The sequence below is a fragment of the Eumetopias jubatus genome, unplaced genomic scaffold, assembly GCF_037043125.1.
Source record: "Eumetopias jubatus isolate StellerSeaLion01/CBP00866 unplaced genomic scaffold, mEumJub1_p1.0 scaffold_9, whole genome shotgun sequence".
Lineage (NCBI taxonomy): Eukaryota > Metazoa > Chordata > Mammalia > Carnivora > Otariidae > Eumetopias > Eumetopias jubatus.
This window is the reverse complement of record NW_028274815.1, coordinates 126611790-126637567: the sequence shown is the minus strand read 5'-3', so window position 1 is coordinate 126637567 and position 25778 is coordinate 126611790. Positions and strand designations below refer to the sequence as shown.

At 46.7% G+C, this 25778-nt stretch overlaps 1 protein-coding gene across 5 annotated transcripts in view; it reads left to right on the top strand.

Moving 5' to 3' along the window:
* The first annotated feature begins 23425 nt into the window (after nucleotides 1-23425).
* Nucleotides 23426-25778, top strand: part of ELMO2 (engulfment and cell motility 2) — a 39078-nt gene continuing 36725 nt past the window's right edge. For 2 of the 5 annotated variants that reach the window (XM_028121853.2, XM_028121852.2), the window contains exons 1-2: nucleotides 23426-23507; nucleotides 25414-25500. The gene's annotated coding sequence lies outside the window, so the exon portion shown is untranslated. The remainder of the gene's footprint in view (nucleotides 23508-25413; nucleotides 25501-25778) is intronic. The other 3 variants (XM_028121851.2, XM_088026784.1, XM_028121856.2) reach the window with 2 other exon arrangements.

Here is a 25778-nt window from a genome sequence, read left to right as displayed (position 1 = left end):
CACCCCAGCATTGCCCCACATCTGAAGTTAGGACAGTCTTTTCCCCTGGAACTTGGGGTATGCCATGATACTGTCCCACCTCAACAGCTCCTAACTGAAGATCTTGTTCCTGCCCAGAATGCACTCCCCCAAGGGAAATTTAAATCCCAGTGTTCCCTTATACTCATTCCCAAAAGTTTCCCCGTGCACAATCCCATTCCCTCCCTTTATGTCCCGCCAGCCCATCCCCCCCCAACAACCACTGACCTGCTTTGCGTCACTGCAGACACGTTTGCGCGTTCTTCAGAGCGTTCTATAAATGGAGTCCAATGGTCTGTACTCTTTCTTTTTGACTTGTTTCACGCAGCCTCATTATTTTGAGATGCATCCATGTTGTTGGGTCTGTTAGCGGCCCATTCCTTTTTACTGCTGAGTACTATTCTATTGTACCAAAATTTGTTCATTCATTCACTTGTCCATGGATATTTGGTTTGTGTCCAGTCTGACGTGCCCATGAATAAAGATGCTATGAGTATTCATGTGCAAGTCTTTGTATGGATATGGGTCTTCATTGCTCTTGAGTAAAATACCTAGGAGATATACTACTGGCTTGACGACTAAGCGGCTGATTAAAATCCCTTTGCCCTTGGCGATGGGGCCCCTTTCCCACTCCTCTGGGAGAAGCCCTCTTGCATAATTCAAAAGGAGTCTTCCCTGGGAAGCGTTCTCCAGTGATGGCAGGTAACCACACACACCCTCTCTTTGGAGCGCGGGGAGTTGACAACAACTTGCACTAAGCCAAGATGATTTTCTGGAACCTCTCTCCAGAGGAGAGAAAACACACCTACACACATGTAATCTCTGGCGTGGCAGTCATCTGCTACAGTATAAAAATGTGGAAAATACAGACAAATACAAAGAAGATTAAAATGGCCCATGCTACCACCACCGAGAGGTAGGAATGGCCACCAGTCCACTGTACCTCCTTCTAGTCTTTTCCTAAATGTCTTGTATAGAAATGTGTGACCCTGTACCTCTTCTACACGAAGATACATAATTTTTCACAACTTAACTTTCCTTTCCTGATCAGGTGGTTTATCATCCCTTTCAAAAGTCACAATCCTTCACTCAGCTTCCAGACGTGAGCCAGTGTTAGGGTTCCAAACACGTCGGTTGTAGGAGAAGCTGGAGCCCTAGGAGGACCCTGTAAGACCATGACAGATAACAGTATGCTGGGAGAGGGGGAGATGCCAGTATTTTAAAAAACCACCGGCACAGGGTCCGAGTTGGCATTTATACCCGCAGAACCATTTGAGATAGTGTAGAAATGGATACACTTTATTCCTTTCATTTTAATTAAACCTTACTATTTATTTTACTCTATTCTTTCCTTTTTCTTGTTTTTGCTGGCCATTTAACATGGCCATTATCTTTTTTCTTTTAGATTTTACTGTTCTTCTATATTTTTCCATTCCAACAGCGGTTACCTTTCCCTTTTTTTTTTTTTTTAAGATTTTATTTATTTATTTGAGAGAGTGAGAGAGAGAGAGAGAGAGAGAGAGCATGAGCCGGGGGTGAGCAGCAAAGACAGAGGGAGGGGCTCAATCCTGGACCCTGGGATCATGACCTGAGCTGAAGGCAGACGCTTAACCACCTGAGCCACCCAGGGGCCCCTACCTTTCCCTTTTAACATTTAGAATAAAATCATCATCGCAATTACGTGACCTATTATATGAATACCATCTCTTTCCCATTTATATTACTTTGAAGATGACCCATTTATAACACTTTTACATCTCCATGCTCCCCAACCCCCAAAGAGATGTAAATGCTTTTATTCTCCTCCATCTGCCCCTTTCCCAAACACCAGGTGGAGGTCCTCCAGTATTATAATTTAAGTCTTCTCCATAGGATTCCTTTTCTCTCTGTGTAGATTATGCTTAACACTATCCTTTGCTTAGCCTTTTTATTTTTTTAAGATTTTATTTATTTATTTGACAGACAGAGCACAAACAGGGGGAGTGGCAGGCAGAGGGAGCGGGCGAAGCAGATGCCCCGCTGAGCAGGAAGCCTGCCGCGGGACTGGATCCCGGGTCCCTGAGATCACCACCCGAGCCGAAGGCAGACGCTTAACCACCTGAGCCACCCAGGCACCCAGCGAAGCTTTGTATTTACACTTGGAGCTCACTCAGTTTTTCAGGACATGTCTAAAAGTGAGTATTATTCTAAGTTCGGTCTGGAATTCAGCAAATCCTTCAAATTTTCAGATCAAGTATTTATTGGGAAAATTTCCTGTCTTCCATTTCCTCTGTTCTTTGAGTTTCCAGTATTCAATAATAATTCCAATATTGAATAATTCCAGTATCCTAGTATTTGGTTGCCTGCATCATGCCCTCAAACCTTTCTTTTTTACCTTATCATTTCCATCCTTTTGAATATCTGATGTGTGTTTTGTTCTATGTCTCCCCTGGGTAGCCCACGTCAGGTTCCAGCGGCGACCATCCCAACCCCTGCTCCTCGGCTCCTCTCTCGAGATGTTTAGTCTGAACATGAGATTTTCCTACCGCCGAACACACGTGTGTGTCAGTGAGGGGGAGGGGGAGTGTACTGCCCTGTACTTGCAGCTCCTCAGTGGTGCTCTCATCATCGGTTCCTGTTCAGGGCACCCTCTCTCTCCTCTCCGGTAGGTTTGTACCTGCTCTTCTCTACGATGCACCTGTTCTTACTCTTGCTCACTTCTAGCTCCCCGGACGCATGTTGGTATTTTCCCTTGCTGGCTCATCAGGGCCCATGGTCAGCTCCTGGGGGTCTTTGGCAGAGTCAGTCCCTCAAGTAATGGATGGCCAAGCGGGCTTGGCCCTTCTGGGTCAGTGGCGCTTTAGCTGGCAAATCGTGTTTCCCAGAAGGACCCCAGTCTCCTCCGCTGACATTTTCCTGGGGAAGAAAGGAGAGGCACATTGTTAACTCCCCTACAGCATTTTTTGTTTGTTTGTTTGTTGTTTTCTTTCTTTTTTAAGTAGGCTCCATGCCCAACATGGGGCTTGAACTCATGACCCTGAGATCAAGAGTTGCATGCTCTACCCACTGAGCCAGCCAGGTGCCCTCATCCCAAAGCATTTTAAATGCCCCAGAGCAATGAGCCCAAAGCACCCTCAGGTGGGCAAGTGCAGGCTCTCCCTCAGGATGTCCTGGGGTTTCTATAGGTCAGTGTTCCCAGATCTCACCACTTTCCTTCTGACCATGACTCCTGGGCTCTGTGCTTCTGGTCCCCAGGCCCTCACTGGACTCAGAAGTGGAAAGTTTCTCTGCCAACTTCCTTCTTCTGGACTCCAGAGAAACAAGGTCTTGAGGCCACCCTAAACCTCAGAGGCTTCTTGCCTCAAAGAATGTTCTGTAGCTAGTTTTAAACTGAAGGAGGGTGGTGGCAAGGATGTATTCCAGAACCATATCCCTGGGACACCTGGGGGGCTCAGTTGGTTAAGCGACTGCCTTCGGCTCAGGTCATGATCCTGGAGTCCTAGGATCGAGTCCCGCATCGGGCTCCCTGCTCAGCAGGAAGTCTGCTTCTCCCTCTGACCCTCTTCCCTCTCGTGCTCTCTGTCTCTCATTCTCTCTCTCTCAAATAAATAGATAAAATCTTAAAAAAAAAAAAAAACATATCCCTGGAATTCCCAGAGGAAAATTCACTATATTCCAAAATACCATAGGCTGTTTTCACAGACCACTGTGCAATAAAACCAGAAATCATCAACTAGGACCCAACTAGACCCAACTCAGAAACCAAAAACTTCACCATCAACAAAACCTTTCCAGACACAAATGTCAGCACTCACTCTTTTAACTATCAGGTGAAAGAGAAAATCAAGACGGAAATTATAAATTATCTTTAATGAATAACAATGAGAACAGAAAATACAAAAATCTATGAGACGTGACCAAAGGAGAATTCGAAGGAAGACATGGAGATTTATATAACTGTTTTAGAAAAACAAACAAAAGATGAAAAGTAATGAAGAGGCCCCAGGTAAAGATAGAGCATTAAATATTCAAGACTAATTTTGCTTCCACTGAGACACCTATTAAAAATAAACAGATTTTATTTTCACCTATATTTTGTAAAACTTCAAATCCCCAGAAAAGGCAAAAGAACATTACAATAAACATGTCTATATGAACCATCTAGATGCACCAACTGTTATGATTCTGCCACATTAGCTTTATCTCTCTGTCTCTCTTTTCGTACATAGATACACATTTTTGTTCCTGAATCATCAACAATAGTTACCGATATTATGACACTTCACTCTTTAAAAAAAAAAAAAAATTATTTATTTGAGAGAGTTGGAGGGGGAGGGGAGGGGAGGGCAGAGGGACAGAAAGTCTCAGGCAGACTCCATGCCCAGCACGGAGCCTGACGGGGGCTCGATCCCAGAGTCGGACACTTAACCGACTGAGTCACCCAGGCGCCCCTATGACACTTCACTCTTCAGCACACATCCGTTAAGAATAAGGACAATCTCCTATTGCCATAGCCGGCTTTCTCAGAAGAAAGACTCTGAGGCAGAGATTTGCATGTGGAGCGCCCTTGGGATCCACATCTGTGAAAGGGAAGAAAGATCTGGGCTGTTATATAGATTCAGTAAAAGCAGGTGCAAGCCCCTAGAGGAGCTTTGAAGCTAGGCTGGAACTTCAGAGTTGTCCCAAGTTGGTATGAGGGGAGCTGGGCCTTTATACTCCCCTGCCAACCAGTAACCGGACTTGGGCTGCCCGGGGAAAGGGCATGACCTTGGGTGAAGCAGTTTTCTTCGGCCCAGGCACTCCCCGAAGAGTACTAACAATGGAGGATGATTTGCTGGCAGTATTTCCAGCAGCCATGGGAATCAGTCCTTCCCTCCTGAGGGGGTCAGGGCCGTGCATCCAGTGTCCACTGCTGTCCACTCCTGCCACTCAGCGTCACTTCCTCATTTCAGCTCCAGGACTCCCACGGGCATCTTTCCTGGTGGGAAAATTTATGAAAGCAACCTGAAAGGGACAAACCACAACCCCGGCCAAAGCAGCTGGTCTCAGGGCCACACTGATCCTCTTGCTCTGTCAGGGTGTTTGGGATCCAAACATTGGCTTTGATCTGGAAACAGACAAAAAGGCAAGAGTAGCAATATTCACACCAGACAAGCTGGACTTTAAGATTAAAATCCCCACTTGGATAAAGAAGGACACTGTCACTACACAATTTAGGAACAGGGGGTAATGGGCATAAAACCCTCTGCACCCGACAACATAGCAGGCACATGGAGAAAGCAAAAATGATCGGCAATACAAAGAGAATCTCATGAAAACACAGTTTCAGTAGGAGGCTTCAATCTATCTCTTTCAAAATCGGTAGCTCTGATAGCGAAAAATAGGTGCCTTGAAGAATTAGTAATATAGACCACAAACTCAAATATTTCTTCATTTACAGAATATATATTTTTGTGTATACATGAGCATTTACGAAAATTTATCATCTACTTGTTCATAGAAGAATCTTGAAAAAGTCAAGAAATTAGATATCTCATAGACTATCTTCTCTGCTCATTATTCAATTATAAAAAAAGAAATAATTTAAAAGGTTACCAGAATATACTAACTACTTGGAAATTAAGTGTAAGAAACACACTGTTTAATAACACTTGGATCAAAGAAAAGCAAAAGTAAAATTACAAATTATCTAGAAAACATAAAGAAGGAGATTTCATTGGAAAACTTATGGGGCCAGAAAAAGCTACACTCAAAGGAAATTTTGTAGCCTTAAGTAACTCCATTAATAAGTGAAGAGAACTCGCCGCTTGTATATAACCCACTTTAAGCATTGCTTCAAATCTGGAGCCACATCCTACACCTCCCTCGTCTTCCCCGCCTCAGTCACCCCTCCCTCCCTTTGTCCTTGGGCATTGTCTTCCTTCAGTGAACATGATTTGTTTGTCTTACTACATACAGCAATTCTCGAACTTCAATGAGCAAGCACATCCCCTAAGGTTCTGGTTAAATTGCTGATTCTGTTTTAGTAGTTCTGGGGTGGGGCCTGAGATTCCGCATTTCTAACAAGCTCCCACGTGATGCTGCTAATCCCCTCCCCCCACACATACTTTTTTTAAAAGATTTTATTTATTTATTTGAGAGAGAGAGAGAGAGTGAAAGAGAGCATGAGCTGGGGGAGAGACAGATGGAGACAGAGAGGCAGACTCCCTCCACGGGGCTCCATCCCAGTTACAAAACTCTCAGTAATGCTCCGGCTCACCCTGGCTGTCCTCCCTGACACATTTTTCCCCCTCAGCCTGGTTTCGCTAAGGCTGCACTCCTCCGTGAAGTGTTAGCATGTAGACTTTGGCCACAAGCTCTGTTTTCTGGGAAGCCCAGGCTAAGACCATGCTGTCCTTGAGAGATAGAAAAAGAATGAGAAAATAAACTGAAAAAAAAAAAATTAAGGAGAATTCATTAAGATAGAAGATGATATTTTAGGAATAGTAGGAGGAAATATCCAAAATCTCTTTCTTGGAGGAAAACAATCCCAGGATATCAGTCAGGGTGCTTTGTGGTCAGTGATACAAGCCGATGCTGATGATGAAGCAGCAAGCAAATTTATTAAAGAGATATTGAGTAGCTCACACTATTGCTATGAGGCCTGGTAAGCCAGACTCAAGGTGAAGTTATGCCCCCAACTCTACCTGTGCCATCTACTGATGAACTGCCACCCATGTCACCACCCCTCCCCAATGCCAGGACCTTGACCTTGGAACCATTGCTGGCACTGCCACCTGCAAAGCTCATTGCCTGTCACACCGGGACCCACAGAAAGGGCAACTCCATGCAGAACTTGATTCCCCATGTAGCCAGCCCACTTCCTATTCATCCCACAAAGGTCTGGTGTCCACAACCTAACAATGAAGGAGCCTTGGGAACTTGAGCTCTGATCCAAGCCTGGAGACACAGGACTCACGACTGTGAATTTCTCCAAATCTAAGAGCGCTGTCCCAAAGATGATGGGAAGCAACGACTATAAGACAGATGTCTACTAGAAGCAATAAGACAGCTACACCCCTAGTGAGGCAGATCAAAAATAAGAGAAACAGAACCAACATGTTTAAGAAATAGTCCTGACAAGCTCATTATCCAGATGGAGTACAACTGTCCGATAGAAATATAATGGAAGCTGTGTATGTCATTAAAATTTTTCTAGCAGCCACATTAAAAAGAATAAAAAAGAACTATGTGAAGTTAATTTTAATACTAATCCAACATATCCAAAACAGTATGATTTCAACATATATAAATATAATCAATCAATATAAAACTAACGAGACACTTTACATTTTTTAAATCCTAAATCTTGGAAATTGGTGTATATTTTATTTTTTTTTAATATTGTATTTATTTATCTATTTTAAGAGAAAGACAGAGAACATGAGCAGGGGAGAGGAGCTGAGTGAGAGGGACAAGCTGACTCCACGCTGAGCACAGAGCCTGACGCCGGCCCCATCCGATGACCCTGAGATCATGACCTGAGCTGAAATCAAGAGTCAGATGCTTAACCGACAGAGCCACCCAGGTGCCCCAGAAATTGGTGCATATTTTAAACTTACAGTTCATTTCAGCTGGACCAGTCACATTTCAAGTGCCCAAAAGCCACATGTGGCTCCTGTATTAGATAGTCCACAGATAGAAATAAAATCAGAACCCTATTGCACACATCATTTGAACCAAAACAAATTCCAAGTGAATTAAAGATTTGAATCTAAAATATAAGGTTATTCAAATCTTAGAAGAAAACATGCAACGCTGCACTTGTAAGCTCTTTCTAGCCACCTGCAATGCAGATGGCAGATAAAGGGTTAATATCTATACACACAAAGAGCTTTGGCAAATTAGTATCAGAATAAAAATGGTCAGAAGCTCTCATAGAACGAACCCACATGGTCAATAAACCTAAAAAGGTATCCAGCTTCCCTGGGAGTCAGGAAAATACACATGAAATAACAAGACATCACTTTACTCACATCAGACTAGCAAATCGGAAACTTGCAAACACCTCCAACAGGCTAGGGAGAGACTAAATTCACCACATCACAGATTGCTGGAGAGCCATCCGATGGCACTTATCAAAATAAAAAAACTCCACGTACTCTTTGACCAGCAATCCCACGCCTCAGAATCCACAGCGTAGAAAGAAAAGCACCAGAATGGATGTAGATGTGGGTGTTCACATCTACAGGGATCGTGAGTAGAGGTAGAGGAAGAGCTGAATAAAGTGTGACATGTTTATATTGTGGCACGTCAGGCAGCCACTAAAAAAGTTTCTTGTGTCGAGAGGACTTGGGTCCTCCACCTCAGCAAGATGCGGAGACTGATATAGGAAAGACGTTATTAGGGTTCGAAGCCCACGGCCAAGAAGGAATTCCTGAGATGTCTTTGGTGCAAAAAGGTGATTTTATTAAAGCCCAGGGACAGGACCCGTGGGCAGAAAGAACTGCACGGGGGTCATGAGGAGGGGCCCATTATATACTTTCAAGTCGGGAGCGGGTTAGGGATAGTGTAAGTCCCTAAGGAATTTTGGAAGCCCAGAACCTTGAGGGGGCTAGCTATTGTTGGGAAAAGGTCATTTATTACCGTCTAATAAAACCTTAGTCATGAGACCCTTCAGATGTATATCGGTGGGCCCTATGCTTGGGGGATGATTGCCAACACCTACACCCCTTGGAGGGTTTAGAGATAAAGGAAGTTTCCAAAGGAATTCTCATACGTTAAAGTAGACTTAACAGGATTGGGGGCGGGGTCAGACTAGAATTGCCTTTTGCCCTTAGCAAAGTATTAACATTGAGGCTGTTGAGTCCTTAGAGGAACGTCACTCTGCCTGTTTCAAGGACTTGTCAGTGGGCTCTAGGTAGGAAGGAAATTTAGTAATTTTTCTTCTGCCTTTGTTTCCCACATCATAAACTATGGTTCCATTTCTGCAAGAGACCGGGAGAGAAATCTACATCTGATTTTATGAGCATGAAGAGAGCTAGATGGAGATAATCGCTCTAGTATCAAAGTTATCTGAGAGAAGGGGAATCCCCGGTACAGATAGAAACCCAGGAAGGCAGGAAAGAAAAATATGAGAATAGAGAAAAGAGAGGGAGGGTTGAAAGAAAGAAACTATTATTTCAAAGACGGACAATTTCTGTAAAGTTATCATGTGTGTTTGAAAAGGGCAAACATTTATCTCCACATAAATCTATTCGATAAAGGGCGCCTGGGTAGCTCAGTCGGTTAAGCGACTGCCTTCAGCTCAGGTCATGATCCTGGAGTCCCGGGATCGAGTCCCGCATCGGGCTCCTGGCTCAGCAAGGAGCCTGCTTCTCCCTCTGACCCTCCCCCCTCTCATGTACTCTCTCTCTCTCATTCTCACTCTCAAAATAAATAAATCTTAAAAAAAAAAAATCTACTCGATAAAGCTTGTGAGCCATGGTATTTCAAATCTTCCATGTGCTGTACTTGATGTTTCAACTACTTGTTCTGCGGATTTCTAACAGGCGTATTAAAGTTTCCCACCGAGCTGTGGATTGGTTGCTTCTCCTTGTAATTCTATCAGTTTTAGCGCGATACTTTTTAATCCTATGTCACTAGGCACATACAAGCACAAAGGCTAAATTTATTGGTAGGTTGGATATTTATCAACATATAGTTTGGTCTTTTCAAAGAACTCTGATCATTTCTGTGTGAAATCCATTTTGCCTAATGCCCCATGATTGCTTGCACGGCTCGCCTTCCTCCTCCTGGCTTGCCCAGTGCACATTTTCCCTCTCAGCATTTCCAGTCTTTCTGTGTTACTCTGCTTTTGCTCCCTCTGATGAAACAGCATACAGTTTGACTTTTTTTTTATTCGATTCTTTTCACAGTGAATTTAATATATTCACAGTGAATTTAATATATTCACATTTATTATGGTTATTGATGCATTTGTACATGTCTACCAATTTACCTTGTGTCTTCTATTGTATGTGCTGTGTTCATGTTTTTTTTTTTTTAAACTTTTTATTTATTTATTCATGAGAGACAGAGAGAGAGAGAGAGAGGCAGAGGGAGAAGCAGGCTCCCAAGGAGCAGGGAGCCTGATGCGGGACTCGATCCCAGGACCCTGGGATCATGACCTGAGCCAAAGGCAGACGCTTACCCATCTGAGCCACCCAGGCGCCCTGTGTTCATGTTTCTTTTTCATCTCTACTTTTCAGGTAGTTGATAGCATTTTATTTGCTCCCAATTAATTTTTCTTCTAATGACTTAGAAAGTATATATTCTGTTCCTATTATCTTTATTTGTTGAAACACATAGTTAAGCATATTAACTAAAGCTATGTCTTCCTCCCAAATAAAATGATGATCTTGACTTCCTTTTACTTTTCTCTTCTACCTCCTTTCCGGTCTCCCTACCTCCCCATCCCATGTTGTCATCTCAGATTTTAGTTAATTATTATAATTCAAGATTTTTATTTAGACTTACATTTTGCTGATTTCCTTGCTTACCTGTGTTTCTTATATCCCATGTTTTCTTCTTGGATCCATTTTCTCTTCATTGGAATATAACTCCCTACACCAGTGGTTTCTCAACCAGAGGCTATACCACAGCCCTTCCCAATGGGGAGTGTGTTGTATTGTCACGGTGACTAAGGAGAAATTCCACTGACGTTTGGTGGACAGTGGTCAAGGACACTAAGCAACCTGCAGTGTGGGGGTCAATCTTACATGATAAAGAATCCTTCCACCCAAAGTGCCAACAGTACCCTGTGGAGGAATGCTATGCTACATGAATGGTCAATTGTAAACTTTTTTGTCCATTTCTCTCTTAAAATGTCTTTATGATGCCCCTACATTTCCCTGACAGATTGGTTGAGGAAAGACTCCAAAAACTCACAAGTATTCCCCCCAGAGAACTTTGAAGATACCATTCTGCTATTTTCTTGCTTACAAAGTTGCAAATGAGAAGACTGATGTCAATCTTAGTCTCATTCTGTCCCGGGTTAATTGTTTTTTGTTTTTTGTTTTTCACTCTGGAGACATTCAGGATTTCCTTTTCTTTCTTTCTTTCTTTTTTTTTTAAAGATTTTATTTATTTATTTGACAGAGAGATAGAGAGAGAGCACAAGTAGGCAGAGTGGCAGGCAGAGGGAGAGGGAGAAGCAGGCTCCCCGCCGAGCAGGGAGCCAGACGTGGGGCTCGATCCCAGGACCCCAGGATCATGACCTGAGCCGAAGGCAGGCGCCCAACCAACTGAGCCACCCAGGCGCCCCCAGGATTTCCTTTTCATTCTTAGTGTCCTGAGATTTCAGGATGACGTACTTGGACATAAGTCTTTCCACATTCTTCCCATAAATATTCACTAGGTCCTCTCACTAGAAGAGCTCGTATATTTCTTAAGTTCTAAGAAAATGTCTTGAATTATTACCTTGCTTCAGGGACTTTCCTTCTTTTGTTTTCTTCTCTTATGCTGTAACTCACATGAAGCAGACAGTGGAACTTTTGCAACTGCCCTTCACATCTCCATGCTCTGTTCCTACTTTCCATCTCTTTATTCTTTGGCACTGCCTTCTGGGAGAATTCCCTAACTCAATCTTCTGGTTCATTACTTCACTCTTTAATCCATTTTGCTATTCAACCCATCTATTGAGATTTTTATCTTTAAAAGAATTACTATTTTTATTTTAAGAAGAATCAAACTTTTTTGATTTATAAAGCTGTTGTATGCTTTTTGAATGCTTTTTTTTTAAGATTTTATTTATTTATTTGACAGAGAGAGACAGCGAGAGAGGGAATACAAGCAGGGGGAGTGGGAGAGGGAGAAGCAGGCTTCCCACCGAGCAGGGAGCCCGGTGCTCCGTTCCAGGATCCTGGGATCATGACCTGAGCCTAAGGCAGACGCTTAACAACTGAGCCACCCAGGCGCCCCTGAATGCTTTTTTTTTTTTTTAAAGTGAACTCAACCCACAATGTGCGGGTTGAACTCACGACCCCACATCAAGAGTCACATGCTCTACCGACTAAGCCAGCCAGGTACCCCTTGTTGCGTGCTTTTAAAAAAAAAAAATGATGCAGGGGCACCTGGCTGTCTCAGTCGATAGAACATGCGATTCCTGATCTTGGGGTTGTATGTTTGAGCCCCATGTTGGGTGTAGCGATTACTTAATAAAATCTTTTAAAAATTATAAAAATAAAAATAAAAAATGGATGCAATAGGCCCTTTCATTTGTCCAAGATATTAATGATACTTATTCTATAGTCTGGTTCTATTCACTCTCTTAACTCAGTTTCATCATCTGTGAAGCAGGAATAATAATTCCTACCACTGAGTTTCATGGTGATTATTAGAATTAACATAAAAGGATGCCTGGCATGTAGTGCATTAAATACCTAGTTGATGAATAGACAAAGCAAATTAATAAATGTAAAATACCTAGCACACACATGGTAGGTACCCATTAAATGGAAGCGTCTTATCATTATCCTCATTGTTAGTATTTGCTGACACAGTGGCGTTCAAGATTTTACACTCCTGGTTTTGACTCTGTCATAATACCACCACCCCTTCCACCCCCAGATCCATGGTATGACTGCTTCATAAATTTGCTGAGGCACGAATTTGAACTCTAAGGTGCAAGGCTGGTGAATGGAGTGGGAATGTGCCCAGCATCTGTCTGCCAAAATGGCTCTCTGTTTTTATTTAATATATCAAGCCAGTTAACCTTCGCCACCACCCTGAAAGGCAGATGTCATTATGCCGCTTTCATAGGATGATAAACCGCGAAGAAAATACAAGCTGTGGTCCACAAGGCAGTGGTTTAGGAATCTGTGGTAGGCAGTCAGAGTTCTTTCTGACTCAAGAAATGAACTCAGTTTATTATTCTGTAAAATGGGCCTTACAGTGCCTTTTTTGTCCACTCTGCTGGAATGCTACTTATCACTTGGCCTTGGATGCCAGTTCCAATGCGGTGTGGTCACTTCCGAGGATTAGAACCATTCAGGCGGAAGTCTACCACATTCTACCACTCCCTCTGCCCCTCCATTCACCTAAGGCATCACCCTTTGCTGGGAGTCAGTTGGCTGCATATGCATCTGCCCCATCACCAGACAGGGAGCAATTTGAAAGAGATACAGAAGGCAACAATGAGGTGATTTCCCCAAATCTTAGAAATAGGGCTGCCCTCTGAGGACTAAATAAGATAAACCAGAGGACAAATTGATGAGATGGGTTGCCATTGACCTAGCAGTCAGGTTGAGCCCAGCTCCCTTGGTGACGTGTTGCTAGGGCCATAGACAATCACTCCTAGGAGTGACATTCCCCCTTTGGTCTTCCTGCTTCCATCTTTGTATTCTAGAAGCCATTCTCAACACAATCTGATCACCGTTGGGGCGCCTGGGTGGCTCAGTTGGTTAAGCGACTGCCTTCGGCTCAGGTCATGATCCTGGAGTCCCGGGATCGAGTCCCACATCAGGCTCCCTGCTCGGCAGGGAGTCTGCTTCTCCCTCTGACCCTCCCCCATCTCATGCTCTCTCTATCTCATTCTCTCTGTCAAATAAATAAATAAATCTTAAAAAAAAAAAAATCTGATCACCGCAACCCATGGGATCTTTCTTCAAAATTCAGACCAGTTCTCTCCTTTTCTCTGCCATCCCGGTGTGTGTGGTTGACTGTTCCTTGCCATGTTTTCTCACAAGACTTTAGGATTAAGCGATTCCTGGCCAAGAAACAAAAGCAAAAATCATCCCAATCCCCTGGGGATTGGGATGAAAACTGGTAATAAAATTAGGTACAAGTCCAGGAGGAGGCACTGAAGAAGTATCAGGCTGGGTCTGTGAGGGATCCCTATGAGACGGCACACATATCTATGCTACCTGAAGATCACATGCTCCTTTCCTATTACTCTGGAAACTCCACTGCTACCTAAACAATAGATATGTTTTATCAGGGAAATGATTTTTCTCTGTCACTACGCTTCTGCACCAGTTGGTTGAGTAATAAACCAGTAACCAGGTTGGTTGAGTAATAAATATGCAAGACCTCTCTAAAACTTTTTTTTTTTGAGATTTTATGTATTTATTTGAGAGGGAGAGAGAGAACACAAGCAGGGAGGAGGGACAGAGGGTGAGGGAGAAGCACACCCCGCACTGAGCAGGGAGCCCGAAGCGGGGCTCGATCCCAGGACCCTGGGATCATGACCTGAGCTGAAGGCAGACGCTTAACCGACTGAGCCACCCAGGCGCCCCAATATGCACGACCTTTCGTTTGATAAAACAAATTCAAATCAGACAGTGCTATTCCCCTGCTTACAACCCTCTAGTTCATTCCCATTGCACACAGAAAGAAACCTGGACTCCGCAGCAGGGCTGACAGGGCTGCATTAGCCGGCTTCTCCCTACGCTCCCCTTCCCTTTGCTTTGATGATCCAACCACCCAGTTCAAGTCAGGATCTTTCCTACTTCCAGGCCTTCCCACATTATACTGTTCCTTCTGGCTGGAACATTCAGCCTTTGACCCTTCACCTTTCACCCTTCACCTGTCAGGGCTCAATGCAATTATCATTTCATTTGTCAAGCCTCAATGCAATTATCACCTCCTCAGAGAGGACCTCCATAACCGTGTCATCCTCCTGCTTTGGTTGCTGGAATGCAGGGAAGTGAACCTAAGCATTCTCCTATAACGTTTATCTCAGGGTATAATAGCATATTTTATTTATTTCTTTGTTTGTTTGCTATCTCCCCTCTGGGGCTGTAAATGCTCTGAGGACAGGGACCATTTTTGCTCACCACCCTATAACCAGTGGTTGCATGCATTAAGCACTCAACAAATGTCTGTGGAGAGTGCAGATGAATTCTCCAGTAGGGAGGTCTACAGTATATAGGAGCCTCTCCACGTGGCTTCCTCCCCAGGCCGGACTCCCAAGGCCAGGCCCTCTGGCAAGAGGGGGCCTTCACTTCTTCTGTGATGGCTGCCTGCATTCCAGTAACTTTTCCAGTCCTGGTCGTAGTGATGTGGGAAATGTCCTTACTGCCTACAGCCCATTAGCAAGTCCTTGAAACAGGTAAAGTGACCTTCCTCTGGGAGCTCAGCTGCCTCGATGTTGACCCTTTGCTAAGAGCAAAAGGCAATCTGAGCTTAACATTATCCTGATCCGCCAGGATCCTGCAAGTCTACTTTAACATATAGAAATTCCTTTGGAAACTTCCTTAATCTCTACCTCCCAAGACATATGTTAGTAATCATCCGCCAAGCATACAGCCCACTGATATACATCTGAAGGGTCTCATGACTCAGGTTTTCTTAGACAGTAATAAATGACCTTTTCCTAATGATAGCTAGCCCCCTCAAGGTCCTGGAAACCTTATTTCCAAAATTCCTTAGGGACTTACACTATCTCTAACCCCCTCCCAACTTGAAAGTCTATAACGGGCCCCTCCTCATGACCCCGGTGCAGCTCCTCCTGCCCACAGGTCCGGTCCCCGGGCTTTAATAAAACCAGCTTTTTGCACCAAAGATGTCTCAAGAATTCTTTCTTGGCCATGGGCTCCCAACCCCAACATTTCCTACATCAGTAGGAGGTGGGGGGGGGCAGAGAAATCCCCTAGATCTGTTCTGATCCGTCAGTCCTGCCCTCATTCCTCAATGGTTGCTAAGTATCTTACATTTACTGTTTTGGATTCTCTGTTGTAACCAAGATGCTGGAGAAGCAGATCCGAGTTTATCACTGGCTGGGGGCTTATCTTCCATCCAGACAGATGCAGTGGTGGCAAGAAAGTGGCCCAGAGGAATCTACAACCTCCCCCACTGCCCACGCTTGAGTACAGAAGCAGCAGGCCTCACCACTAAGTCCTAGCATGTTTACCATTTTCTCAAAAACGAGGAGCCATTGCTGTGTGTCTGCTCTTAGTGAGGTTCTTTTTTTTTTTTTTTAAGCAAGAGAAAATTAAATTTAATAGTGTACATATGGGAATCCACACAGATTTGGAAATTCTGATGACAGTCAGGCAACAGAACGTGATGGCTTCATGAGCTAAGGAGAGGGGTAGGGGTCTGAGGATACAAAAGGGAGGAAGACCATTAGCAGGAAGGTGAGTGGAGATGTTTGGAAAACAAAGGTTGTCCTGTTACGCGGAGAAGCTTCTTAGGCAAAGAGGAATCTCTGTGAAGAGCTCTCTTCCTGGTGAAGCAGGCAGTTGAGGGGGAGGTAAAGAGCTTTTTCTGAATCTGCTCGGTTTGGATTGCTTTTAACTCAAAATAATGTTCCTGCCAAAGTGGCTCATCTTGGGGCACCCTGCCCTCGGGCCCTGTAGTTCTCTCCTCTGAAACTTACCTGAAGTTTCATGCATTAAAAATTGAGCTGGTAAATTGTTCTGTATGATTGAACCAGTCTTAGTCCTGATGATAGGTCAGGTCAGTTATAAACTCATTTCAGGAGGTGGTGACGCAGATGTGTTTTCCCAGTTGGGCTCATGGTTCAAGAAATCAGGTACCAAGGGCACCTGGGTGGCTCAGTCGGTGAAGCATCCAACTCTTGATTTTGGCTCAGGCCATGATCGCAGGGTCGTGAGATTGAGCTGCATGCTGGGCGTAGAGCCTGTTTAAGATTCTCTCTCTCCCTCTGCCCCTCCCCCCCACTTTCTCTCTCTCCCCCCCAAAAAAGATATAAGATACTAAACAAGAGGTCTTTATTTATTTATTTATTTTAAGATTTTACTTATTTGACAGAGAGAGACAGCGAGAGAGGGAACACAAGCAGGGGGAGTGGGAGAGGGAGAAGCGGGCTTCCCGCCGAGCAGGGAGCCCGATGCGGGGGCTGAGCCACCCAGGCGCCCCCAAGAGGCCCTTCTATGGAAACTAAAGAAAAGCAGTGGTTAATGATTAGGTCAAAATATAAATCAGTTTCTGGGTTCTGAGGACAGCCAGTGAAGATTTCTAGGTGTCAGGCTCAAAGCATCTTCAGAGAGCGTGAGAGCAGGCAGCGACCTTCTGACAGGTTCTCCCGGCTGTGGTCCAAATGTCTCTGGTGATCTCTGAATGGCCCACCCAGCAACAGGCATGAGGATTGTCTATACATGAGCTGTTGTGGTGATTTCCCTGAAGTTTACACGAGGTCCTTTATATTTAGTTTGCAAGGCGTTAGGACAAAAGGCAGTTTTAGTTTTCAAAGGAACCCACCTCTTCTGCCAGCTGTTTGTCACTTTTCCCAAGGATCTCTCCACGGCAGTGGTGTCCCCGGGGCAAGTGGTGTCCAGGGAGTTAAAGCCTCCTGCCAACCACACCAACTGTTCTGCCCTTCGAGGTCCTCCTAGCGGTACTTAGAATCCAACTGATGTGAGGCAGATGAACAGGAGAAAACCAAATTTAATAGCTTCAGTACGGGGCGGGGCGGGGGCGGGGGTGGGAGGATCCAGACGTGGAAATTCCTGAGTGAAGCATTTTACAAGAGGACTTGCCAGGGGGCGCTCCAGACATAAAGAATGGCCAGTTAGTGGTTTCCAGAGCACCGGCCGCCGGTTCAAGTCCCAGCTCTGCCACTTAATAGCCGTATTATGAATGATTTAACCTCTCTGTGCTTCGGGTTCCTCTTGTGAAAAATGGGAGGAAAAATAATAATTTCTACTTCAGACAATTGGGGTGATGGTTAAATTAGATGTAATATTTAAAGTCCCAGGAGTCAATAAAATTAATGTAGAATCTATAAAACAGCGCCTGCCCACTACCCTGTTATATTGGTAAATGGTAGCTATTATTTTTATATACTGGATGTGCTAGACATTTCTCAAATCTCATTGAATATACGTCCCAATGCCCTCCTGCCCCAACACACACACACACACACACACACACACACACACACACACACACACACACACACACACAGCTTTAGATGTTGAAGTTGACTCCCTAGGCCAGCAGGGGGCGCTACTCTCACACAAGAAGCTCCAGCACCCTTGCTGGAGCTGACAGCAGACTGCTCACCACGGCGTCCAAGACACCCTCCCCTCTCTTCACTTCCACTCACAAAAATACCCGATAAGCCCCAGTTCCTGGAAGAATGATCTTTGCAAATTAAATTATGGTGAGCTATGTGAACCCCCAACCTTGAAGAGCCGACGCTAGACTGGCTGTCTGCCTCCTGCCCTTTGCTTCCCACTTAAAAAACCAAGTCACCATGAATTTTCGTAATGATACTTTATTCGGCTGTTTTCGTCGTTTTTCTTCTTCTATCTGAGGCTGAGCGTTGTCGTAAGGGAGATAGCACAATGTTGCAGAAAAAAACTCGGGCCTTGAAATTAGGCAGAGTGGATTTGAATACTGGCTTCACCACTCCACCAAACAACCCTGGGCAAACGCTCACACCTCAGGATCCTCCACTGCAGAATCGAGGTAGTAACAGATGTGCCTCATAGGAACGTGAGGAGCAAATGAGATCATTAACGTGCAGACCTTAGCACAAAGTCTCATATGTATCCGGGCTTAATCATTATTTGAGAAATAGAACAAATTGGAGAATGGAATGCCCAGGTACTGTATTGTTTTCAGGGGGTAGCATAAAGAGAAGGACACGTACTTTGAAGTCAGGCTGACTTGGGTATCATACCAGCTGTTCAGCCTTAGCTAGTTTCCGTGCACCGCTAAACTTCAGTCTTCTTCATCTGTAAAATGGGTGCTCTAATACTCCATAGAAAGTTGATAACTTTGAATGATCATCTATATAAGAGTCCCCAACATAAATCTTGGCATATAGACCCACAATAAACACTGGCTCTATTTCTTTAACCAGATAAAGGTAGGTTTTGATGTGTATGAGCCACCGTATCAGAAATCCTTCCAGTGTGGTTGCAGGGATTGTATTTCAACAATAATTTATGTGAAGGGCTATGCTTAGTATATGAGTGTTTAGGAAGATTCAAATATAACATGAGTCAAATTCGTGGAGCCCCTCCATTTGCCCATGGCTTGTTTTCCTTTGTTTATTCAGAACTGCAAAACATGACATATTGCCCACGTATGCTGTGCTGGATCTGCTCTGGGCGCTGGGGATACAGCCAGCAACAAGACGGTCAACATCCCCGCCGTTGTGGAACTTAGGACTCTTGTGGAAGTCAGGCAAGAAAAAGGGAATGATGTTGAGCACAGGGAATGATGTTGAGCACATTGAAGGACATTAGCGTGTGTTAAGGGACCAGAGTGGGGATGGGGGTGGGGCTAGGTTCAAGCCCTTAGGGTGGTCAGGGAAGACTCGCCTGAGTAGGTTTTAGAGCAGACCTGAATAAAGTGAAGTAAGCAGGTGACCATCAGGGGGAAGAGCATTCCGGAAAAGGGACCAGCAAATGCAAAGCCCCAGAGGTGGGGAATCAAGCTGCAAGTCTGCGGCTGAGTGAGTGGGGGGAGACTGGACATAGCTGAAGTCAAAGTAGTCAAGTGCCGGATCATCTGGGGTTCTGTAGACCATGGTGGAGCCCCCACCACTCTAGAGATGGGCCACCTTACAGCTCAGGCAGACGGGGGTGAGCGTGACTGAGCACCAATGGTACAGGGGAGTCAGGATCCCTACAGAAGCAAAAATCTGTGAGTAGGTGAGAAGAGATGCCATCTCGGGAATGCCTGCAGGGTGGCCCTTACAGGGGTCAGAGAAGGCGACTTCCCCTCACAGGAGAAGGTGGAGCTCTCTGGTACTGAGGAAGACAGGCTGGTGGATTTGGCGATGAGATGAGTTTTCTCCTTATTTCCTGATTGTTTCTTTTTCTTTCTTTCCTTTGTTCTTTCTTTTTGTTGTTTCTTGTTTTGTTAGAGAGATAAGAAAGTCGTCAATGACAAGTGAGGCGCTGAAGGCAAAAGAGAGAAGACGCAGGAGAGCCTCTCAGGGAGCAGGACGGGATGCACCAGGGAAATGCAGCAACACAGGGTTGCCCCGCAGTGCGGAGGACCCGCTTGGGCCACAAAAGGGTCTGTATTTCCCTCTGAGCCTGTCCATTGCGGGACACAGGTGAGAAACGGGTGGTGAGCTGAGTTTAAGCAGAGTTGGGACTTTCCAGGTGAGTCAATGGAGAGAGGAGGGAGCACAGGAGATGAACGTGAACATAAGGGGAGCCACTGTAGGGGAGACCAGGCTTCTAAGCCGGAGAAGGAGGGAAATGAGGCCACAAAGGGGCTGGCAGACCATCCGAATGTGGAAGGTCTGTGGGTTAGAGAACCGGGAGGGGTATTTCGAAACCCTCCAGTTTCAGATGTGGTTTCAGGGGAACTCAAAATATTCTAGATAATTCCCTCACATAATAAATACTTATTGAAGGCCTACTATAGTTTTTAAAACTACCTCCAGTTTATTGAGCACTCGTTATGTCAGACACCGTGCCAAATGTTGTTCATTCACTGCCTCTCATTTAACTCTCAGGACAATCCATTAAGGTCAGTACTGTTATTATCCCCATTGTACAGATGAGGAGACTGAGGCTCACAGAGATCTGGTAAGTTCCACAAGCACACCCAGCTGGGAAGTAACAGAGAGCTCTGTATGATACGAGGCTCTAGCACGTGCCAGATACTGTGTTGGGTTTATGTAATCATGACATTCAGCGTCAGGTATTTCTCCTACTTGCTCTCATCCTGAAAACCGAGCACCTGGCCTCAACTGCCCAGGGGTAGCAGCTGGGAGTGGGGGTGGAGGAATCTGGAATTCTTCCCTTGTGTACAGTCTGGATGGGGCTGTCAGTGAAGGTGTCCGCCTTCCTCAGCTGAGGGCAGGACATGTTGCCTGAGCTCAGCCAACTGGACTTTTGCTCCAGGGACTTTGGTTCTGATCAAAGAAAGATCTGTTTGAGAAAGGGGAGAAAAGGATGGAGCTAATTAATTCTGACTATCTCAACACCCACAGCATCTCCAGTCTCTGTCCTTCCCTAACCTGGCTCCCCAGCTTCCTGTCACCTCTGTGAGTTAGCCACCAGCCTGCCAACAAACTCCTTTTCTGCTGAAGTTAGCTAGAATTGGTTCCTGAGACTTGCGATGAAAGACCTTGCAGTGGCATATCAGGAAAAAAAAAAAAGAAGAAGACAAAGTGGTACAAAGCTAACGTGAGTGACTCGTTCCTGGGATTAATGTGTACTGAGCAGGGCCAGGACTAGGGCGCAAAATTAAGGAGGTATCCCCCTGAGGCTGTGTAAGTGCAGGGCTCGCTCTAATAGATGCCCTTCTCCTTCTGCCCCCCCCCAAAAGTGAATGGCCTAAGGAACAAAGATTAATTCTCTTCTACATAAGAGCATGAAGTGACTGGAAAGTATTCCAGGTCAGCAGGTAGCTTTCTGCTCCCCGTGATCATTCGGGGACCCTGGCACCTTCTGTGTGGTGGCGCTGTCATCCCCCTGCAAGGGCAAGGCTGGGTCCAGCCAGAGAGAAGGACAAAGAGCGGGGAGGAGGCAGGCCCACTGACTAAATGCCTTGCCTGAAGTTCCATTTCCACTGGCAAACACTTAGTTACCTGGCCATTCTTTCGTTTTTTTAAGATTTTATTTGTTCATTTGAGAGAAAGAAGAGCGAGCACAAGCAGGGGGAGAAGCAGGCGGAGAGGCAGAGGGGGAGGGAGAAGCAGACTGCCCGCTGAGCCTCCATCCCAGGACCTGGAGATCATGACCTGAGCCCAAGGCAGATGCTTAACCCTCTGAGCCACCCAGGTGCCCCTCCCTGGCTTTTCTTAACTGCGAGCGGGGCTGGGCAGTGAAGCTTAGCTGGGCAGCCATGTTACGAGGAAAGGCAGGGAGAGGGATTTTGGCAGACAGCTGGTCGGCCCCGACATGGGGGAAGGCAGGAAGGAGTAGAATGTTCCTCAGGAGTTCATTATAGGAGTTCTCTTTCCCTGGAGCCCAGGAAAGGTAAGGTGAACATGGCTTGCCACTTCCGATGGGGCAGGAAGGAGTGTGGGATTCAGAGTAAGCAAGAGCTGGATCTGACTTCTAGTTCTTGCACTGACCTCAGGTACCTCCTTAACCATGCCACACCTTCGACTCCTCCTTTGTAAAAGGATTAAGATGGCAGCATCATCAGCAACAACAATAATAGACAATAACAGTATGGGTACTAACAAAGTGGCCCTGAGGATCCCACAAAGCAATCGTCCACACAAGACTCTGATATCCAGCAAACATGTAGACCAGGGGTGGGCAAACTATGGCCCCGGCCACCCCCTAGGACACGGTCACACTCGCCTGTGTATCTGTTGCCTGTGTTTGCTTTCCCACTCCAACAGCAAAGTGCAGTCGTTGTCAGAAAGACCATATGGCCGAGGATTTACCGCATGGACTTTTGCGGAAAGTTTGCTGAGGACCTCGGTGGGGGCTGCATTGATGTTAGCTATTACTGACCTTCAACTTCCCTGAGCACCAGTTTCTTCACCGGTAAAATAAGACTAACAAAAGTCATCTTCGATGTTTGGGGGATCCAATGAAACAACACATGCGAGACTGCTCTGTGGACCGCAAAGTGCCCTATAAAGGGTGGTCATTGTTTAATCCTTTCTGGATATTATCAATCTCCTGCAGTCTCTGCCGAGCATCTGTAAAACGGACAACAAAATACACACTTCTCGGGACTGTTGTAAGGATCTGTGAGACAAAATGGTGAAACCATAAACTGTAGAATCAGACCAGCGCAGTGTGGCGTTTTGACCTGCGGGCCACTAGCTGTGTGATCTCTGGCCTGCTCAGAGGCTCAGTTTTCTTATCCAAAACAAGAGGATGGGCATAATACCTACATTAGGGTTGCTGTGAGTCTATAGGGAGATCGCACGGGTGAGGCCTTGGCTCGGTGCCCGGCCTTGCTCTGATCCGCAGGTGCGGTGACAAACGCCACCTCCCACGGGACTTCACTGACCGTACAACTGAGCGGGAGCCCTCTGCCTTCGCTCAGCGCCCACGGTCAGCCCTGGGTGCCGGTGTAAGTAGCTCCATCTCGGTGGTGAGTAGCCACGGCTGCTCACAGCCTCTGACACGACTGTCACCTCCCACTCAGTTATCCCCACTGTTGAGTGTGCATTACATGCCCGCGGAGCATGGGGCTGAGTGCCACCAGAGGGCAGCTCAGCCCTCAAAATCTCCGAGTTGTCACAGGGAACCAAAGCCTTCTCCTTCACTCCCGGGCTGTGCCAAAAGAAAAGTTTGAGGGAGAAAAGCCTCTTGGATCGGCTGCGAAATCCCGCTCCTTCTGACCCCACAGCCCGCCGGGTGGGTGGTGAGGGTGGGAGGGAAGGAAGCCTGTTTCTTTAAGAGGCCTCCGCCAGTGGGGCGGGGACAGCCGGCGCTTCCCCCGGCAGTTGGGCCCGCCCTCTCTTGAGTGACAGGCAAGCAACCCAATTGAAGAAAGAGAGTTCAGCGTGACGGCGAAGCGGAGCAATAGGAGCCCGGGTCGGCCTGCGGGGGCGGGGTCCCGGGCAGGCGGGGCGGGCGGAGGCTGGAGGAGCCGCGGAGGCGAGACCCGGGCGCGGGAGCTGGGCCTAGGTCGGCGTCCTGGTGAGTGAGGGGCGCGCGGGGCGCCGGGGTGTGGTGGGCGGCGGAGAGGGGCCTGGCCCTAGGGATGCGGGGAGGAGAGGCCGGGCCGGGAAGGGGGCCAGAGGCTGCGGCCTGCATCTGCCCCAGGGGGCTGAGGGGCTGGAGGGCGGGCCCCGGCTGCACCGCGCCGGTTCGGCAGGGGGTCGCGGCCCTGCTGGGTCCGCCGGGCCGGAGGGGCGCGGGTTCCCGACCCGGAGAGGCGTCGGGTGGGGAAGAGGGCGGGCCGGGCCTGGAGGAGCGGAGGGAGGAGGAGGGTGAGAGGATGAAGCCTGCGGGCGCGAGGAGCAGATGGGGGAGGGACGGGGTGGGAGAGCGCTCGATGGGAGCCCGGGGTGGCCCTCGGCCGCGGCCGGGGAGTCTCTCTTGACATCGCCGCCGCCGACGCACTCGCTGCCCATCACCCCGCCCCGTCGAGCCGGCCGGCTATGTGGCCCCCAGTCCATCTACTTCTCATCTCCGCCGCTCCCCTCAGTTCAGGCCGTCTGTCGCCTCCTACCTGGGCGATTGCATTGTCCTACCTGATGTGCCCCCCGCGCTCGGGCCGCGCTGCTGTGGGCCTCGCACCGTGGCCCGTGGGATGTTTCAAAACGCACATCAGATCCGGACACTCCGCTGCTTAAAACTGGCCAGCTGCCCACCTCTTGCAGGGTCAGCCCCAGATCCTCGCCCAAGCCCTGGAGATCTGGAACCTCCAACCTCTCCCTCCCGCTCAGGACTCTTCACACTGTCCTTTTCCTGTTCCTTCTACATACCAAGCCCTGGCCCCCCTCCGGGTCTTCACACTAAACCTTCTCTGCCTGGCTGGCTCTTCCCCCGCCTGTATTAGTGCATCCTTCAAATCTGCACTCAAGTATCACTTCCTTAGGAGGCACACCTGAGCCCTGACTCCTCCAGGTGAATTCCCCACTTTTGTCACCCTGTGTACTTCTTCACCACACTTCAACAACTGCAGTTTTACTTTTATTTGTGAAAGGATTAAAATGTCTGTCCATTCCACCAGATAATAAGGTCCAGAAGATAGTGTCTGGTTTTGCCCCTTGTATCTCCAGCGTCTTGCACGGGACCAGGCACTGTAAATATTTATTAAATAAGGGGATGGAGGACATGGCTTTGACAGGAGGAAGGGGGAGTGAATCATGGTCCCTGATAGCCTGCCAGTGGGGGAAGGAAACCAACATTGGAATACTTTCTGTATGCCAAGCTCTATGCAGAGCAATACTCAGTGTCCAATAGAAATAAAAGGCACTATGTGTAGTTTAAATTTTTTAGTAGCCACATTAAAAAAGTGAAAGGAAACAGGTGAAATTAATTTTTGGAACACATTTTACTTAGCCTATTATATTCCAAAATAATATTATTTTGACATGTGAGCAATGTAAAAACACCATGAACGAGATAGTTTACATTTTTGTGGGTGCACTAAGTCTTTGAAGTCTGGTGTGTGTTTTCTGCCTATAGCCAGTCCGTTTCAGTTTGTGGTAACCACATGCCCAGTGCTCAGTGGCTCTACAGTACACAGGTTAGGTGCTGCCATATCGGACTGTGCAGTTCTAGAAGCTTTGTATACCCGTGGCATTTAATCCCCTTTAGAGTCTTTTGAGGTAGTTATTGTTACCTGCATTTTACTAATAAAAATAAGGGAGTTCCTAAAAGTTACACTGCCTGCTGGTGATCATCCTAGAGTTTGTGAGTGGAGGAGAGAACGTGAGGACCAGGACCTCATGTGTTCATCTGGAGTCTGGTCTCTCTATACCCTGTGCTGCCTCTAGGAGGTGCCAAGGAAGTTTGGGGGTGCAGGAAGTGGGGACTAAACTTGAGAACAGTGGCACCTGTGGCTATATTGCATATTCTGTCTGGTTTCATGCAGAGTAATGTGTCTGGACGCGTCAATACCACCTGTCTAGGTGGCTCAGGAACAAGCATATTTGATGCATTTGGATGAAAACCCTGCAAGGCAAGTCCTTCTTTGACCCAGTCCCTGTACCTCTCAGCACAGTCTACACCCTGGTCCCAGGATCTGGGGAGAAAAATATACATGCCCTGCAGCATCGCAGCGGTGCTGGGAGCACCACGCTCGAGTTAGCATCCTAGCTGCTGAGTTCCACAATTGCTCACCGAGGGAGCTTCCCCTCAATGCGAGGCCGACGCGGTTCTAGGCTAGTTAGGGGGACTGGGGAGTGTAAGTCACAGCCTTCATTTTCAGGATGCTTACCGCAGAAAGACAAGACCACA